At 32.6% G+C, this 19473-nt stretch overlaps 1 pseudogene; it reads left to right on the top strand.

Moving 5' to 3' along the window:
• Positions 1-19473, top strand: part of LOC112096403 — a 66666-nt pseudogene that overhangs the window by 8653 nt on the left and 38540 nt on the right.

Genomic DNA, 19473 nt, shown 5'->3' with positions numbered 1-19473 from the left:
TACTTACTAAAGATCCTCATCATCCATTATTCAGCCTCCAAACTAGAACTTACCTTTTGAACTCATGTGTAATACATCTGATTATGTAGTAGAATAGTATTAGGCCAAAAAGTTGATCGAATTCCTCATGTCATTTACTACGCTAGTATGACATTAAATGATGCACAATTGAATTACTCAACCACTGATAAAGAAATGCTAGCAGTAGTGCTTGCATTAGAAAACTTTTGATCTTATCTAATAGGATGTAAAATAACTGCGTTCACAAATCATGATGCTCTTAAATATATTCTTATAAAAAAAGATGCAAAGGCTAGACTAATTCTAGGAGTGTTACTTTTGTAGGAATACGATCTTGAGTTCAAAGATAAGAAAGACATAAAAAGAAATGTGGTGCTAGATCATCTTTCTCATCTCAATTTTGACACAATTCCAGATCATTAACATTAAATAAATCATTCCTAGATGAACAACTAATAAGGGTAGAAGTACTACCATGGTATGCTAAAAACAAGTCAACTTCCAAAGTACTGGACTAAGCAAGACAAAACCAAATTCTTTGCAAAATGAAGAATTTCTTTTGGAATGACCAATATCTGTATTAAGTATTATGCGGCCAAATTATCAGACAATGTGTCATGAAGAGCAAATTTCAAAACATTCTTTCATTGTTAAGATGCCCTGAACAAGCTGTGAGGTCATTCTAGGGGAAAACTATTACTAAAGTTTTACAAGATGGTTTTTATTTACCAACTTTGTTTTGAGATGCTTATACTTTTTGTTCTTCATATGATATGTGCCAGCATATAGAAAGCATTATAGAAGACCTTTATTGGGATGTCAACCTGTAGACTAGTGTATGGGAAAGCTTATCACTTACCTGTGGAACTCGAGCATCATGCATACCGACTGAGCTATCAAGAAATTCAACGTTGACATGCAATAGGCTAATCGGAAAGAAGATTACAGCTGGCAGAACTTGAAGAAGATTACCTCTTAAATTTGTTGCTCACATGATTGGTTGCGGGAAAGGAAATTATGCAAGAAAATGAAGAGCTACACGACTCCTAATATCCTGTCATAAGTGTACTTGAATGGAATACAAAGGACGTCCATGTAATTCTTTAGGAATTGTGTCGATAACAATGAAAATAAAACTCAATTCACTAGGGATGACTTGAATAAAGAGTCATTGGATGATATCATTTTGACACTTAAAATGTATCCCAGTGGATGCGTATAGAGAGCAATTTTCTAGTTCTGGCCATTATTCCAAAAAAAAAGTGCACGTTATAGTCTTGAGAATGTGACTTTAAACAACTTGTTTGTTAGTTTATGAGAAAATTGGATGAGAAGCCTATCATCAATCCATAGAGGCCATTCAAGCCATTTCTGGATGTAAAACCAGAGGAAGATGTGAGCCACAATAACAACTACTAGTACATATCCATTTGATTTATGGTTTGCATTATTGCTTTTGATGGTGTGATTTCTATCTAATCATTGTTTTTCTTTTTTTACTGTTTGCTTTTGAATAATTGAGCCATGACCTTTACGCGTCATTTGACAAATCCATCAACCCATTGATAGTTGTATATCATTATATCTGGCACCAAAATCTTTAAAGACAAGCATTTTTTTAAGCATTCACAAATTATTTTTGAGATTTTCCCAATAGCAACCATTTCGAGCAAACAACTCAAAAATGTTTGTGTGCTTTCTGAGTTTCACTATGGCAAATATAAATAGTTCGTCATGGTGGCTAGAAATCATGGTCGTGTCATAGCCAAAATAAAACTACACTTGGTATATGGAAGAGGTGACCGAGGGTTATCAAAACTAGTATCAAAAGCTTCTTTTACTAAAGGAAGCCAAGTGGTAGGCATCATTCCAAAGGCCCTAAAACATCTGGGATGCCTATCCAGCCCATCAACTAGAGAGGAGTCAGTTGTCCTAGGTATTCAAGAAAGAATAACCAAAATGTTAAAACATGTTGACGTTTTCATTTTCTTGCCAAGAGATCTTGTAAATCTAGAGGTGCTGATTACATTTGCTTCTTAAGCCCATTTGAACATTCATTAGAAGCCCATCTTAATTTACACCGTGTAAAAATCTAGCCATAGTAGCCTCTCATTCTTCTTCAATGCTGGCTCGAATCATGATTATTTCCATCTCCTTGTGGTAATCTTCCACACTTTTGAAACCTTGTGTAAGACTTTGAAGCCTTTGGTGCAGCTCCCTATAATAATGACTAGGAACAAATCTCCTCCTCATGATGGCCTTCATGTCCTCCCAAGTGTTTATTGGCCTTCCACGATTTCATCTCCTACTCAAAACAAGTTGATCCCACCAGATTATAGCATAGTAAATTCAACAGCAGCTAGTTTGCCTTTTTCTCCTTAGAGTAGTTGTGGTAATCAAATACTAGCTCCACCTTTTTTTCCCACTCAAAATAAGTTTTCGGATAATTTTTACCTTGAAAAGAAGGAATTTTCAGTTTAATACTCCCCAAATCATGATTTATACTTCTTACCCTTTTATCAGTGGCTTGGTCTGAATTATCTAGGTAATCACCATCTTCTTCTCCCATGGCAGCACGCCTTTGATTACCCTTCTATCATATCTTCCACGCATCATCACCATCTTCTTACATTATGAGCTATTGGTTGTTGCCCCCTTTGTATTAATAATGGTGGGTTGGTGAAGATTTTTTTAAGCATTCTTTGACAAACCTATACTTAGAGGGTTTTCAAGTTTATTTTTAGAATCTTAGGTTTTTATTAGCTTATTTAAACTCAGCAACCTTGCTATGTAAAATAATTAGAGATAAATGTTATTTTGAATTTGAAAGACCATTCTTTCTTTGGTTCTTTCGAGAACTAGTGAACTTATCAAGAATTTGCATTCTTGTGGTGTTCCAAAATAGACTTATCACTCACCTTCTTATCTAAATCTTGATTGTGGCATCAATATCCTTCTCTATACCTTTGGTTCATGTTTTCTTAAACATTGGGTCAAGGTTTTGTTTCGCTTAAATCTGTTTAGAACTTTCTTGGGAAGTTGAAACTTCAAATTAAGTGTTGATTTCAAGGTTTGATTGTGGGGTTCGCATCAATAGGCAAGTTGATAAACATAAAACCACAATCGTCAAACTCTTTTCTTTTTATTTCTTGGGCCTTTGCATCAATGGGCCTCGCTTAATGCTGAATATACCCCAAGCATATAGTTCAAAGGAGCTGGATTGCTAGTAATGTTGTTCTATGCTTCATCATCTTTAAATTAATATATTGCTTTGACTTAATATTAATCAATTCTATTGTAGGAAAATTCTTTTTTATCAGGTATTTCTCGTATTCTGTGTCTATTCTCACAACTCTCTGGTATGCTTTGGCAACTAGTTATGTATCATACTTTTCCAATCATGATTAGCTCTTGATTGAATCAAGCAAGGAAGTCCCGGATCTGCTCATTTAGCCTTTGTTTTAAAGAGAACGCGGTTGATACAATTTCTACTATCTTTAGTTCTGGTAGTATTGTGCTATGAATTATGTACAAAGTTCTTTAAGGCTATGGATAGAATTTTGCTGCCCAAAGCTCCTTATGGCTAGAAGCCTCATTCGAATTAACATGTTGTTGTAGTTTCTAAGTTTAAAGTTGAGTATCTGTTGAAGTAATTTTTTTAGTTTAATATAGCCAGGTCAGAATGGTTGTCGGCTTTATCTTAATCAAGCATTAAATCATCCGTATAGTCCTCCATATTAGTTTGTAGAAATTTGGTTTTCCTTGGTTCTGCCATTTTCTTGACTATTGAAGATTAATATTATCAATTCCTAGTGACATTAAATGCATAATTTCAAGCGCAATTGCCATATTTCATGCTATAAATGATAGATGAGTATATATCTTAAATCCAGACATCAATTATACTTGTGTTTATTTGTATATTGTGGATTTAATACCCGCCATATCGTTTCATTACGAGATCTGAATTCAAATATAAAGATCTTAACTTAATACGAGTTGTTCGTTAGTTTAACTTCCTTCACCATTTTAAAAACATGAAAATTATTATCTATACATTAAGTCCTCTGAATTTGAAAGTAATTTGTGTGATGTACAAACTACAATCGATTATCACAATTTTACTATGTAATCAAGTTCAAACCAACAAACTTAATCAATATCGGTTTCATTGATGAACTCATTCATTTGAGTGTTTTATTAGTAAATTTTTACTAGATCCGAAGTATTTATCGTTTTTTACCAATTATCTTAAGATTTGATGGACTTAACAAATAAAATTCGTTTGTTAGTTCGATTTTTATTGTTTAATTGTCTGATCCCGGCAGAGAGGGCCAATTGAAGGCTAAAATAACCTTCAATGATCCAGATTCTTGTATATAAAGAAGAATCAAAATCAAATCTGTTCAATTAGCAAACTTCAATATCAATCCTTAGTTCTTAAGGATTTTTACAAATTAACTCAAGCGTGTACCTATAAAAGGCACTTTGATGGTTTTGTTAGCATTTGTGACTTGAGATTTTTAGATCTGGACTCTAAATTTCTCTTGACTTGAGCAAGGATTCTCCAAAAGATCATTTCTCGATTCTTTTGGCTTCCATTTATAGTCTAAGTAACACGAAATTGGCTGGAGATCTTCTTTTGGATCTAAGTCCCACCTGATGAGATTAAGGATAAAACTATCACAAGCACATGGGATGAGGCATAATCAGATCCTATTCAAGTTCCCGTCGGACCTGTTACAAGAGCTCGAGCAAAGAAATTCAAAGAAGCGCTTAATGGATTGATTCAAACAACTTGTGCTCAATCAAATTCGTGGAGGCCCGTTGAAGGAATCGCACATGATAAATGCATGATTCAGGCTCTTGAAGTTTCCAAATAGTCACTTCCATGAAATAAGGAGTTGGCTTGCACATTATGGCGGGAAAATATATTATTTTATTTTTTCAGATACTTTCTCATTTCTTGAGGAGGCTATTAGGGAAACAAATTAGTTATTTCTATTTTAATCGCCTAGTTTCCATTTAATTGATATAAGGCATTTAAGCCAATTAGGATCTTGATTTGATTTAGATTCTTTCTTATTTACTTATATTAGGATTCTGATTTGGTTTAAATTCTTACCTATTTACTTATATTAGGATTCTGATTTGATTTAGATTCTTTCCTATTAGGGAAGATTTAGATTCATATTTGATTTTTGGGTTAGGATTTATTTCCAAAAATTCTTTTAACCAACCCTATATAAAGTACTCGTATTCAATAAACATGGAAGAAGTTTTTCTGATGCAATTGGTGAGATAGTTAATTCTCTTTAGTTCTTTACGAACTCTTTGAACTTATTGGATTTCCGTGGGGTTCAAACTCTTGCCTTATCAATCAGATCATCCATAGCTGATTGTGGCGCCTTCGCATACCAAGGTTTGTGCTTTCAATAAGCATTGGGTCGAGGTTTCATTCCATTCCTGGTTTAGATTCGATCTTAGGAACTAAATTGATTAGGGTCGCGTCAGTTCTTGACGGGATTCATATCACCACCATCCATTTTATTTGTTTAATTTTATATCATCAGATTCGATAACTGTTTTGTCTGTATCTAAATTCCCTATACGTGATTTGGTTAGTAATCAAGTGCATTTTGTCGATATTTTGGGTTTAATCATTGACCATCTCTAATTTTTTTGTACAAGTTAGCTATGGCTTTTGATATTTATTTATAATGTTTATGGGATCCATGGTGTAGTGTAAGTGTATATACTTTTTGGCACTTATAATGGCAAAGATAAAAGTTACTCTTAAGGTGTCTTTAGTATTATTTTTTACCAACTATTTTTTGTTTTGCAAGAAAAAAATACTATTAAACTAATAATTTGTAAAAAAAGTTTTTCTTTCTCCAACTTTTGTGAAGAAAAATGAAATGAAATTTGGGTCCATTTGGTATTGTTTTTCAATTAGTGTTTTTAACACTTTTTTAAGAGAGAGAAAATAGCATTTTTGATTTGATGTTTTTGAAAGGAAAAACTTGTTTGATAGTTTATTTTAAAATAGTATATAAAAATAAAAACAGTAAAAATATATTTAGTTGTTTATCCTAAAGCAAGCGAAAAATAAAAACTATGTTTGGTAATATGCTTTAATAAAATGTGTTTTTCTATTATTTATTAAGCAACAAATATACTTATTATTTTCTTAAATTTTAACATTATAAATTTATTAGTTCAATAAAATGCAAATGAACAACTCCTGCAATTATTTATTTCTCTTTTACAACTTATAAGTTGTTCTTTAGACAAAAATAGTAAAAAATAAAAATCTGCATTTGTATATGAAATATCTGCATTTTATATTCTTTTATAAAAGAATATTATAAAAAATTATTTCTCCACCTCATGTTTGCATGTAAGATTGGATTTGACTGATTATTAGAATTAGATTGGACTAGATTAAAATAGATTAGATTGGATTAGCCTTTTGTTTGGTATAATATGACACAGAAATATGTTAAATTTAATTTAACATAGCGAAATAACTATTTAAATAGTATAAATTTTTGAAATTATATAATTTCTTGTAAATAAAATATTGAATTAAATTTTGATATTCTTTATTTAAATAAATTACAAAATTAATTTTATATTTGTTTATGTAAATGTTAATTTAAATAAAAATGAAAAGAGTAAAAAGTAAGATTTTATCCTTCTTAAACCTTAGTTGAAATAAGGATCAATAATCTTATTGCTTTTGGATTAAATTTTGGACTAATCAACTAATTCTGATGGTCAAACAAGCCTAGAATTGGATTAATTTGTTTCCTCCCAAAAATTTGTCCAATCCTACCTCTTATCCTAGCTTCCAAAGATGGTCCTAGTGTTCTCTTTTACGAGAATGAAAATTTTTGTTTTACAAATTCTTGGTTTATTGTAAAAAAAAAAAAAAAAGCCCCCTAAACATTTTTTTTTTTTTGTGTTTTGTTCTTACAAAATGGAAAACAGCTTCTCAAAGACAATGCCAAATACACATTTCGTCTTCCTTGCCCTCCAAAGCTCACCAGAGTTCGATCATCCTTTATAAATTTTTGCAAATTTCTTATATAAAAAATAAAATAGAAAATTTTTTTTCTCAAATTTTTGGTTGAAGAGCAAATAATAATAAGATCTGAAGTTGCTTCAAATGTGATTTGATAGTGAAATACTTAGGGCCTGTTTGGTATTGTTTCTGAATTTCTATTTTCTAAGAACAAAAATGAGAATGAAAATGATATTTTACAGTTGCTATATTTCAAATTTAAGTATGTGTTTGTTATCATTTTCTGCATCCTGTATTTTAAAATTGCAAATAGTAATATGCGTTTGGTAGACACAATTGAAAATAATAAAAATAGTAAATATGTGTTTGGTAGTACCATTTTCAAAAACAATTTTTACTAAACATTTAAGTCATAGTTATAGTTAGAAAATAATTGTTTAACTAATACATACATAAACATACCATAAATAATTTAAACAAAATAATTATAAAAAATTACACGATGATAAAGTTTTAGTATTAGCATTAATAAAAAAAAACAGTTTTACATTGTCATTGTTTCTACACTATAATTAAGATATATATTACAACACATATGATTTAAAGAAAATAATTATAAAAAATTACATGAAAGACATCATGCATTACACATGTAATCATGCCACATAGAAGTTGCAATTCTATCTCTTGTAGCATTCATCTCTGCAATACTTGCTGGAGATAAATCAATATTAGTAAATGGGCTACTAGAATCTCCTTCTTCATTGATAACCATATCTTGCACATCAAAGTCCTCAAATCAATATTAAAATTTAAATACTACTAAAAAAAATAACATATATAAAATATTAATCAAATTAAAGAAACTGCTCCTACACATACATAGCTTAAACTTTTGGAATTAATCAAATTCAACAAAGAATGAAAGACATTTTAGCAACATGTCATAGATTAAAAATTGAACATACCAAAATCAAATATATTCTACTACAAATTGACCAATTCAAATTAAGATCAAGCTCTTGCAATTTCAAAGTTTTACATCTTCTAAAATCACGAGTTCAAGTTTTAATTATTTACAACAGCATAAAGAAATTTAGTAACCTTGATTGATTGTTTGGGAAAGATACTGAGATGTATGAGTAGATAGATATGTAGACCTTCTATGAATACAAAACCAATACGTATAAAATGGGGAGGACTTAGAAAAATTGGATAGTTATTATCAAACATTATTCAGCTTATTTTTATCCGTTTATCTTTTTCGACTTAGTCAATGTAAATCCCACACACTTTATTCATCCATGGAGCACGTGGTTTAGATCCTTTGTTAGTTCTTCCTATTGCAAATTTTGATAGCTCAAAACAAGCTTTACAAACCATGTAATTTAATATTATATGGTTACAAGCCCTATATGCTTTTTTATTTATGTATTATTATTAAATGCATGTAAAATATATATATTCTTAATTAAGGCTTCAATATTGAATACAACTATCGATTGTGCAAATATTCAAACTACTGCATTTCTTAATAATACATTATTGTCTCTGTAATTACATACATAACTCTTGGGGTCACTGATGAGAACCATCAAGGGAATACCATTAAAGCTTCAAGTGATCCTTTGCACATTCATGGAAGCCCAATTACAAGAGCTAGACCCAAAAAGATGCAAGCTGCATTAAATGGATTAATTGAGAAAATATGGATTGAAAATGCAATTCAAGATGCAAGACATCATGAATTGGGCTTGGAGAGAAGACAAGGCATTGTGGGCATTATTCAAGCTATTGAGCAGCCAAATACACAATTTGGATCAAATGCAGAAAGGGAAAATTCGGAATAAATCTGGTATTGATTGAGCCAGAACTAATATACACGCTATATACTGTTGGAAAGATAATTAAGTTAGCTTTCCAATACATTTTACAGAGTTGGATTTGGAGTTCTCTAGAAGGAGTTATGATCAATTTATTACAACTTATTCAGGCTTGGGAATTCAAACGACTCCTTTGATTATTCAACTTCATTTATTTATTTTGTGTCAAGTTTATCAATGTGTTAGGTAAGTCTATCATTAATAATGGTGGGTTGGTGAAGGCTTTTAAAGCACCCTTTGACAAACCTATACTTAGAGGGTTGTTCCAATGTTTTCATTTGTATTTTTAAGATCTTGGGTTTCTTTTAGCCTATTTAAACTCAGCAACCTTGCTATGTAAAATAACTAAGAGATTAATGTTATTTGAATTTGAAAGATTATTCTTTCTTTGGTTCTTTTGAGAACTAGTGAACTTATCAAAAATTTGCTTTCTTGTGGCGTTCCAAATTTAGACTTATCACTCACCTTCTCATCTATTTCTTGAGTGTGGCATCAATATCTCTCTCTATACCTTTGGTTCATGATTTTCTTAAGCATTAGGTCAAGGTTTTGTTTGTCATAAATCTATTTAGAACTTTCTTGAGAAGTTGAAACTACAATTTAAGTGTGAGTTTCAAAGTTTCATTGTGGGGTTTCGTATCATTTGGTATCAGAGCTAGTTTCTAATCAGGTTTGAATGTCTTATTTATTTTGATTATAAAAAAAAAAAGAGATTACAAAAGGATTCAAGTATTTCTACTTTCATCAAATTGAATTTTAGTTATTCATTTTCCTTGACATTGTTTACACACAATATCAATTGTGTTGCTTCGCTTGCTTGCTTTCCTTTCTTCAATTTCCTTTTCATTCTTTGTGTTCTCTTAATTTCTTTTCTTTGTTAGTGTGCTGGATTGTCATATTTGGTGTGCCACTTCGGTTTTTTTTCTTGATTGTGTTTATTTAGTTCAATAAAGAACTGAAAGAGAGAATTAAGTGTGGTAAAAGGCAAAAGTTTGTGAGATCATTAGAGGGAAAAAGCCAATTTGTGTGTTAAACACGAGAGTTAAGTGACATCAAATTGAGTGAAACACGTGAGAGAGTGTTGTGAGGTCTTTTTGGTAACATTCTTTTCAGATTACAAATATGTCAAAAGATCAAGTGACCAATCAATTATGCTCAAGGCCATGCAACAACAATTTGAGCGCATGAATCTGATGTTTGGAGAGATTCATGTCAAATTGGAGAGGCAAGACACTGTCATAACCAATCTACAAAGGGGGCAACAACCAATAGCTCCTAATGTAAGAGGTAATCAAGGGCGTGCTGCCATAGGAGAAGAAGATGGTGATGACTTAGATAATTTTGATGACCAGGCCACTGTTGACATGCGTGGAAGATATGATAGAAGGGCAAGATGTATAGATCATGATTTGGGGAGTACCAAACTAAAAATTCCTTATTTTCAAGGTAAAAATGATCCGGAAGTTTATTTGGAGTGGGAAAAAAAGTGGAACTAGTATTTGATTGCCACAACTACTCTGAGGAGAAAAAGGTAAAACTAGCTGCTGTTGAATTTACTAATTATGCTATTATTTAGTGGGATCAACTTGTTTTGAGTAGGAGAAGAAATCGTGAAAGGCCTATAAACACTTGGGAGGAGATGAAGGCCATCATGAAGAGGAGATTTGTTCCTAGTCATTATTATAGGGAGCTGCACCAAAGGCTTCAAAGCCTTACACAAGGTTTCAGAACTGTGGAAGATTACCAAAAGGAGATGGAAATAATCATGATTCGAGCCAACATTGAAGAAGAACGAGAGGCCACTATGGCAAGATTTTTACATGGTTTAAATCAAGATATTGCTAATGTGGTTGACTTGCAGCACTATGTTGAGTTGGAAGACATGGTTCACATGGCCATGAAAATGGAACGACAACTGAAAAAGAAAGGTTCCACTAGAACCAATTTGGGTTCATCTTCCTCATTGAAGTCAAAATGGAGGAAAGATGAAAAGGCTATTTCAAAGCCTAAGATTGAGCCATTCAAGGATCATAAAGAGGGAGGCAACCAAAGCAAAGGTAAATCTGATTCCCAACACTCTAGAAATAGAGATATTAAGTGTTTTAAATGTTTGGGGACATGTCATATTGCATCTCAATGCCCAAATAAGAAAGTAATGATCTTGAGGGATGATGGAAATGTTGAAACAGAGAGTGAATCAGATGATGAACCTATGATGGTGTAGAGTATCATGTTGATGGTAAATTGATGGTTGTTAGGCATGCTCTCAACGTGCAAGTAAAAGAAGATGCAGAGGTACAACGTGATAACATCTTTCAAACTAGATGCCCCATCAAAGATAAGGTATGTAATATGATAATTGATGGTGGAAGTTGTACTAATGTGGCTAGCACTAGTTTAGTTTAGTTGAAAAATTGAATTTGAAAACTTTGAAACATCCTAGGCCATATAAGCTACAATGGCTGAATGATTGTAGGGAAGCCAAAGTAAATAAACAAGTGCTGGTTTCATTCTCAATTGGGAGATACAAGGATGAAGTTCTATGTGATGTAGTACCCATGCATGCTGGACACATTCTTTTGGGGCGACCTTGGCAATATGATAGGCGTGTGACACATGATGGTTACTTAAATAGATATTCTTTTGTAATGAATAAAAAGCAAATCACTCTTGCACCATTAACACCTAGGCAAGTGTATGAGGATCAAATGCCAATACAAAAAGAGAGTGATACAAAAAAAGAAAATGAGAGTACAAAAGAAAGAAAGATTGAGAGAAAAACAAGTGAAAAGATTGAAACAAATATTGTTGAGAGAAAAGAGAGGCAGCAAGTGAACTTGTTTGCAAAAGAGAGCGAGGTTAAGAGGGCTTTCTTTTCAAAACAACCTATCATTGTACTTTTGTGCAAAGAGGCTTGTTCACATACAAATGAGCTTAACTTTTCTTTGCCTAGTGCTATTGTGACTCTTTTGCAGGACTTTGATGATGTGTTTCCAAATGAAGTCCCTAATGGTTTGCCACCTATTAGGGGAAATGAGCATCAAATAGACTTAGTCCCTAGAGGTACCATTCCTAATAGACCCGCATATAGAAGTAACCATGAGGAGACAAAGGAGCTTCAAAGGAAAGTTGAAGAACTCTTGGCAAAGGGATATGTGAGGGAGAGCATGAGTCCATGTGCGGCACCAATTTTACTAGTGCCCAAAAAGGATGGCACATGGAGGATGTACATTGACTGTCGTGCAATTAATAAAATCATTGTAAAGTATCGACATCCTATTCCTAGACTTGATGACATGCTTGATGAATTGCATGGTTCTTGTAACACCCCAAATCTAACACATGCGAAGCACGTGAAGAAGGAGGTTACTCACAAATCATAATCTTTATTCATAAGTTTCAAACTGAAATACCTCCAATTCTTATTCAAATAAATCCACAAATTTAAAACGTCTAATACTAAATAATCTCTCCCGAGGACATAAAAATAATAACAAAAGTCTCAAACTCCAAATTACACGTTCATAATAGAAATAACTAAATAGAAACACGAGTTTATTGCTCCTCTTATTCAAATAGCAACGGAAACAGAAAATTACTAACTCCAAAGCTAAGCGCCCCTCTCAAAGAAACTCAATCTGCAAAAAGTAATGACGATGGGTGAGCCATCAATTCGGTAAGTAAAGCCATTTCTAACATACTAGGCCTATCGATACAAAAAAAAATATTGCAAGCCTTCTTTTGTTTAAAACATATATCATAATCCATAAATTTTATAAAACGATATATCACGATAACATAACATAAATTCTTAATAATTCAGAATATTCAAAAGCATATTTACTTACGAAGCAAATCATATAATACATATACAGAAAACAAAAGGTTAGCTCTTGTCACATAGTGTCACCTATAGTCCCGGTGACCCGGCCAGAAACAGAATCAGAATATCGTGTGCACACTCAAACAGAAACCCAGTACTGGTCCAGACAGATATATCGTATATTACGATCAGAATCAGAATCATAATCATAATAACTATGGACAATGAGCCAAAACATTAAGAATCTCATACAATCATCAATAATTGAAATCAAACATAGGTATAAAACATTTGTATCAGTTTCATAAAAGTTCATATCAATAATTTAGGCTTGCATAACATTTTAAAGATAACATCATAAAAGGTTGTCATGTCATAAAATCATTTACATATTAAAAAGCATTTATAAAATACTTTGTTAAAAAGAATTTAGGTTTGAAAACATTTACATAAAACTAATTTTGTTATCAAAATCAATTAATCCTTTAAGTAGTATCAAAACATTTATACTTATAATAATAATATCAAAATACTTATACATATCCAGTACATTAGGAATAAAGTTACTTACTTCGAAAAATGAATGAATAAACACACCTCTAAGCTTCTAAGAGCCTCAATCACCTTCAATACCTTAAACAAATACAAGATATGACAATCAATAACTTATTCTAAGAATCTGATTTTCTAATTCATACCCGTACAGGTCTGATTCTCAGAATTTTAACTCTTAATCTAAGACTCAGAATGATATAATATCCTATGGAACTATTATGATCCATGAGTACCCCATGTAAAATTTACAAGAGGATCCGATATCAAAAACATTTTAAAAACTATTTACTTCTCAGCAAATTCAAAACTGTTTTCACATAATCTAAACTAAACAGAACGAGTTTCGTGATTTTTATAAAATAAAATACTAATCCGAAAATTATGAAATTAAAACTGAGAATCCTAGACACATATATTAACATACATATAAACTTTCAGAATTTTCCAAGTTCATTTAGTGGTACAAATAGTCTTGTGAATCTGATGACAATCCTGGAATCGTAGTTTTCCAATGCAGTGGTTTCTATTTCCAAAATACTTATAAAATTGAAAACGAAGTCTAATTTAATGAAATAAAATTTAATCAAGAAGCCCTACATGTCTGGTTTCTAGAAATATAAATTTTATAAGAAAATTAGTTCAGAAAATATAGGTTTAAATTCGAGATACTCATGTTGTCCAGAATTATCCTGTGCTTAATACGTCAAGGATTGATTAACTAAACTCATAATAAATCAAATCCCTAAACAACGCCTAAATACATTCTAAATCTTGCATTATGATCTACAACCATCTAGAATCATGCCAATATAAACCCTAGCTAGATAGAGTGATTAGAAATCTGTTGAGAACATGCAGAATAACTTACCTGTCGCTTTGATTCTCTCCTAAACAAAGGTTTGAATCCTAAGATTTGGGTATAAGCGTAAAGAGTAGCAGAGAAGAAGAATAAACGTTGTGAACTTAGGGTTATGGAAGGGGAAAAAGTATGCATTTATAGGGGATCTTAAGAAACCCTATTTAATAAGGAAAAATAACCTTTTTCCAAAATTATCTCATAAATAACCTCTTAATAAGGGTTATAGGCCACCCTTAATTCTCAATGAAAGCCCAATTTCCATAATTTAATATATATGGGAATTTGTGGCGTTACAATTTCTCCCCTCCTATCAAAAATTTTGTCCTCGAAATTAAAAGGTTACCTTATGCATGGAAGAGTTAAGGATACTTCTCCAACATTTCTGCTTCTCGCTCCCATGTGGCTTCCTCAATAGAATGATTCATCCATCGTACCTTCACTAGGGGAATAACTCTATTCCTTAATACTTGTTCGTTTCGATCGACAATCTCAATAGGCTATTCCTCATACAACATGTCTTCAGTTATCTGAATCGGTTGGTAGTCTAGCACATGTGAAGGGTCTGCAATGTACTTTCTTAACACAGACACATGAAATACATTGTGAAGCCTAGACAGACTTGGTGGTAAAGCTATGCGATAGGCCACCGGACCAATTCTCTCTAAAATATCAAATGGTCCAATAAATCTAGGGCTAAGCTTCCCTTTCTTCCCGAACCGAAACACCCTTTTCCATGGCGATATTTTCAAGAAAACAAAATCTCCTTTTTCAAATTCCAACTCACGTCTATGACGATCTGCATAACTCTTCTGTCTGCTCTGAGCTGTTTGAAGACGTCCTCTAATCAACTTGATTTCATCAACAGTAATCTGTATTAATTCTGGACCCAAAAGTTTTCTTTCACCAACGTCATCCCAGCAGATTGGGGACCTACACTTTCTTCCATATAATGCCTCAAATGGTGCCATGCCAATACTCGAATGGAAGCTATTGTTATAAGCAAATTCAATCAACATTAGGTGCTTTTCCTAACCACCACTCAATCCTAGTACACAAGCTCGAAGCATATCCTCAAGGGTTTGAATAGTCCTTTCGGATTGTCCATCTGTCTGTGGATGGAAAGCAGTGCTAAATCTCAATTTCGTCCCCAACTCTTTATGTAAGCTAGTGTTGTGCAAATTTTAATGTACTCTCAAGTGCACGATGTGATTTAAATTATCCTAAAATTGGAATTGAGATGACGATAATAAATTCTAAAATTGGAATTGCAATGGCAAGAATAAATTGAAGCGAAATCTACTGAAATGACGTACTTGGGTATCTAGATCCGTGTCAACATGCATCATGGGCTAAATAATCCGTATTAATGCCAATTAAATCATGAGGGGGGAATCCACACCTCATGAACCACGCTCTAATCAATATGATGCTAAGGGCTTATCGTGCCAAATAATAATAACCTTGTACTAAAGGGCCGGTGAAACCAAGGCGGTACTAGACAAGAATATTATTATTTGTCGACGAGAAGTCAAAACATCCACAAAAACTAGAGGGGAAGAGAAAATAAATTTACCAAATTAAGCCCATGACACATGTTGAGACTTCACCTTCAACCCAAGCTTGAAAGAAAATTAGCCACTTATAATTGAACTAGGGGCAAAATGGAAATTTACTAAAATAAGAAGAAAATACAAGATGGAGAAGGAATTACAGAAAATGGATACCAAAAATGGATTCAGAGATATCAAATTAGGGGGGAGAGGCCCCTTTTTTATAGATACATGGAGTAAATCATGGCCATCGGATTAAAACCAGTTTGGACGCTCAGGATTGCGCCACGTCATCAGTCAACAGTACGCGGTTTGACCACGCGGATGAACAGTAACACGGTTTGACCCAGATGAATAATAACGCGGTTTGACCCGGATGAACAGTAACGCAGTTTGGTTGAAAATAATCCTGTGTGATGCATGTACCGTACGCGAGATTTTTCGTCCACTGATATGCTGCCACGTCACCATCAACAGTACATAAGAATTTTAGCCCAACAGAATCGTGACACCTCATCAGTCAATGCCACATCATCGGTCAATGCCACGTCATCGCCCGTCTATGTGAACAGTGTCGTGAACAGTAACATATACAGTACCGTACACATGAATAGTATCATACATGTGAACAGTGCTATTTTTCCTTTTATGCTCCTCCTAAGGTTTTTGACCGTCCTGAGTTCAAAAGTGATGTCCGTTTTGCCATCTGATCTCTCGTTTATTGTGAAATGACTATTATGCCCCTAAAATACATAAAATACTTAATTAAAATAAAACAAACGGAATTAAATCAAAAGAAGATTAAATTCATAAAAGTAAAGGTGTTAGTAAGACTTGAAATGTAAAATGACGGTTTTCTCCTTTATAAATATGCATTTTCTAACACTCAGCACACCCCCCAACCAGCTTATTGCTAGTCCCTAGCAAATGAAGCGAAAATAAAATTCAAATTCAAATTCAAAATGATTTTTTTTTTAAATTTAGAAACACTCGTGTTTATTCAATCAGATTAATGATAGCAATCAAATAAAAGTATAAGCATTATCTCCAGTCTAAAGCAACATCACACTCACATCAACCATCCACATGAATTAGCCCAGTAGACTTTGTTATATTTACTTTCAAGAATGACATGTCAAACCCCAAAATCTCACTGGAAGTAGTGACACTCTCGCAAATAAATTAAACCCACTAAAAATAGTCACTCCAATAAATGGTAATTGAGAGAGAAAATAATAAAGAAGTGATATCACATGCTCTCACCAAGATGAAATAAATATGCCCTCAGTTTAGAAATAATACGATCTCAAGTCAAACAAAAATGCTAGTCAACCCACTTTATTTATCTTTTTTTTTATTATGCATCACTACATCTTTTTAGCCCATATAACTAGCTTATACTTCAAACTATAGTTCCCTAAAATCAAGAAGGACTTTTATTAGGACGTAACGTAGGCTGGGGACATGGCTAACAAAGAAGGGAAATAAGGAAAACAAAGTGTATGTTTGAGAAAAATGCAGAGAATTTTTTTTTTTTGGAAGTTGCAAGGTGGATTTCACCTATTATTTTTATTTTTATTCTTTTGAAACAACAACTTTTGTTTTTTTTTTTTTTGGCATAACTTCACTGAACAAAATAATTATTTAAATTTTTCTCAAACATAAATAGGTGATGAAACTTATAAGACATCGGGTAATACTCCAAATCAGAGTGGGTCAAAATAATAAGTTGACAAAGAAAAGGTTTTTTTTATATTTTTTTTTAAAGGCTCAAAAGGGTTAACTATGGATATTTAATAAAAGGGATGGCTAGAAAGGCTCAAATGGATCAAAGATGGCCTTTCCATCGTCTTTTAGAGCTCTAAATAATCATTCATATCTACTAGTTAGATGGGCCTCCCAATGTAACAACACACATTTTTTTCATTTTTTTCTTTTTTTTATTTTACAATTTTTTTTAAGGGTTAACTCAAAAGCAATTTAGAGATCGTGTATAAAATAATAAACTGCTAAGTTGTATAAAGAGTGGGCAAAAGGGTTATTCTCCAAGAAAAATAATAGGCTCAAAAACTCACTTGGTACTTATTATGACATGTTCATTCCTTCAAACAACTCACATTTGTCTCCGACATCAACATGTAGAGTAGCAAACATAACGTAACGTCACTTAAGACCAAAGATAATACAAATATTAAAATTTGAAATTAATCATGTCATCCAATGTTAAAACAAATCACACAAATTTTTTTTTTCAAACAACATTCTACCCCCAACCTATTCTAAGCATGAAAGGAAAATATGCATGCAGAAATGTGAAAATGATGCATAAAAACTAATTAGAAAAGTTACACGTAAAATGATAGAAAACGAAAATGGTTTTTTTTTTTAAAAAAAAGATGCGTTTCTAGACGAACTACACTCCATATTCAGCCACCTTCGACTCAAAAGTTAGAAAATGTATATTTATAGAGGAGAAATTAAAAAGAAGAAGAAAAATAAACATCAAAACTTAATAAAGAAAAATAATTTTTTTTTAATTTTTTAATTAATTTTTTTTAATGTTTTTCTTAAATGATGAAGATGCGTTTCTAGAGTCACTACCCTCCATATTCAGCCATCTTCAACACAAAAAGTTAGCAACAGTTAGTTTCTACAACAAAAAATTAGTAAAAACTTAACCAAAATTCCACAATTGTCGACTATTCCCTCCCCCCAACCAGAACGAAACATTGTCCTCAATGTTTGAAAGGAAAGAAATAGAGTTTAGAAGACATCACCTGGGTGGTGCAACACAGAAAAAAAATATTTACAAGCGGAGAGTTAAATCTAATTTGTACTTCTTACTGCGGCTACTGTTACCATCATTATTTGGGCGCTCCAACACAAAGGTCCAGGGTCTGGCTCCAGTTTATAAGCTTGTAACATATCAAGTAGCTCATTAGCAGTGTGAGCACAAATAAAAAGTTTTTTCACATTAGAAGGAATGAAATAGTTTTTTATTGCATGGTTAAGAAATGCGATAAAGCCATCATAAAAGTTACTGACATTTAACAAACCGATGGATTTTTGGTGGATGTGCAGATGGGCCCAAGATGCTAGCGTGATAAGTGCCTCTAGTGTTGCAAGATCTCCTGGAAGGAAAATAAAAGCATCAGCATGATTAAGCATTTTAGTTATTCTTTCTTGCATACCTGAGATGACTAACTCATCTCCAGTTGATGAGTCAGATGAACTGCCTAATGGTTTTAGGATTCTTGGGATGATGCCTAACACTTGACTTCCTCTAATAAAAGCTGCTTCTGAGACCATTTTTGATAACCCTCGGTTACCTCCTCCATACACTAAATGTAATTTTCTTGCTGCTATGCTTCGACCAAGATCGATGGCTGCCTCAACGAACTCTTTATGTTTGCCATAGGTAAATCCAGAAAGCACACAAATGTTCTTGAATTGTCTATTTGGAGTAGCTACCATTTTGATACTTCTCAAAAAATAATTTGTGAGTGCTTGACAAAAAAAATCACATTTAAGAGTCTTGGTGACAGTGGGTCACAATTGTATATGAGGTAACATGTCAGTGTCAAATAACGCGCAAAGCACGTGGCTCGCGAGTCAAAAAGGAAACAGTAAAAAGGAAAAAGTAAACAGTAATAAAATTATTAAAGACAATAATGCACACAATAAAACAATAGTGAAAATAAAATAACAGTAAAGTGAAAGGATATTTACAGGTAGTTGCAACTGTGGCTCACATC

This window comes from Citrus clementina, unplaced genomic scaffold (assembly GCF_000493195.1).
Source record: "Citrus clementina cultivar Clemenules unplaced genomic scaffold, Citrus_clementina_v1.0 scaffold_8, whole genome shotgun sequence".
NCBI lineage: Eukaryota > Viridiplantae > Streptophyta > Magnoliopsida > Sapindales > Rutaceae > Citrus > Citrus x clementina.
The sequence above is the reverse complement of the archived record's forward strand: the minus strand, read 5'-3'. Positions and strand labels throughout refer to the sequence as shown.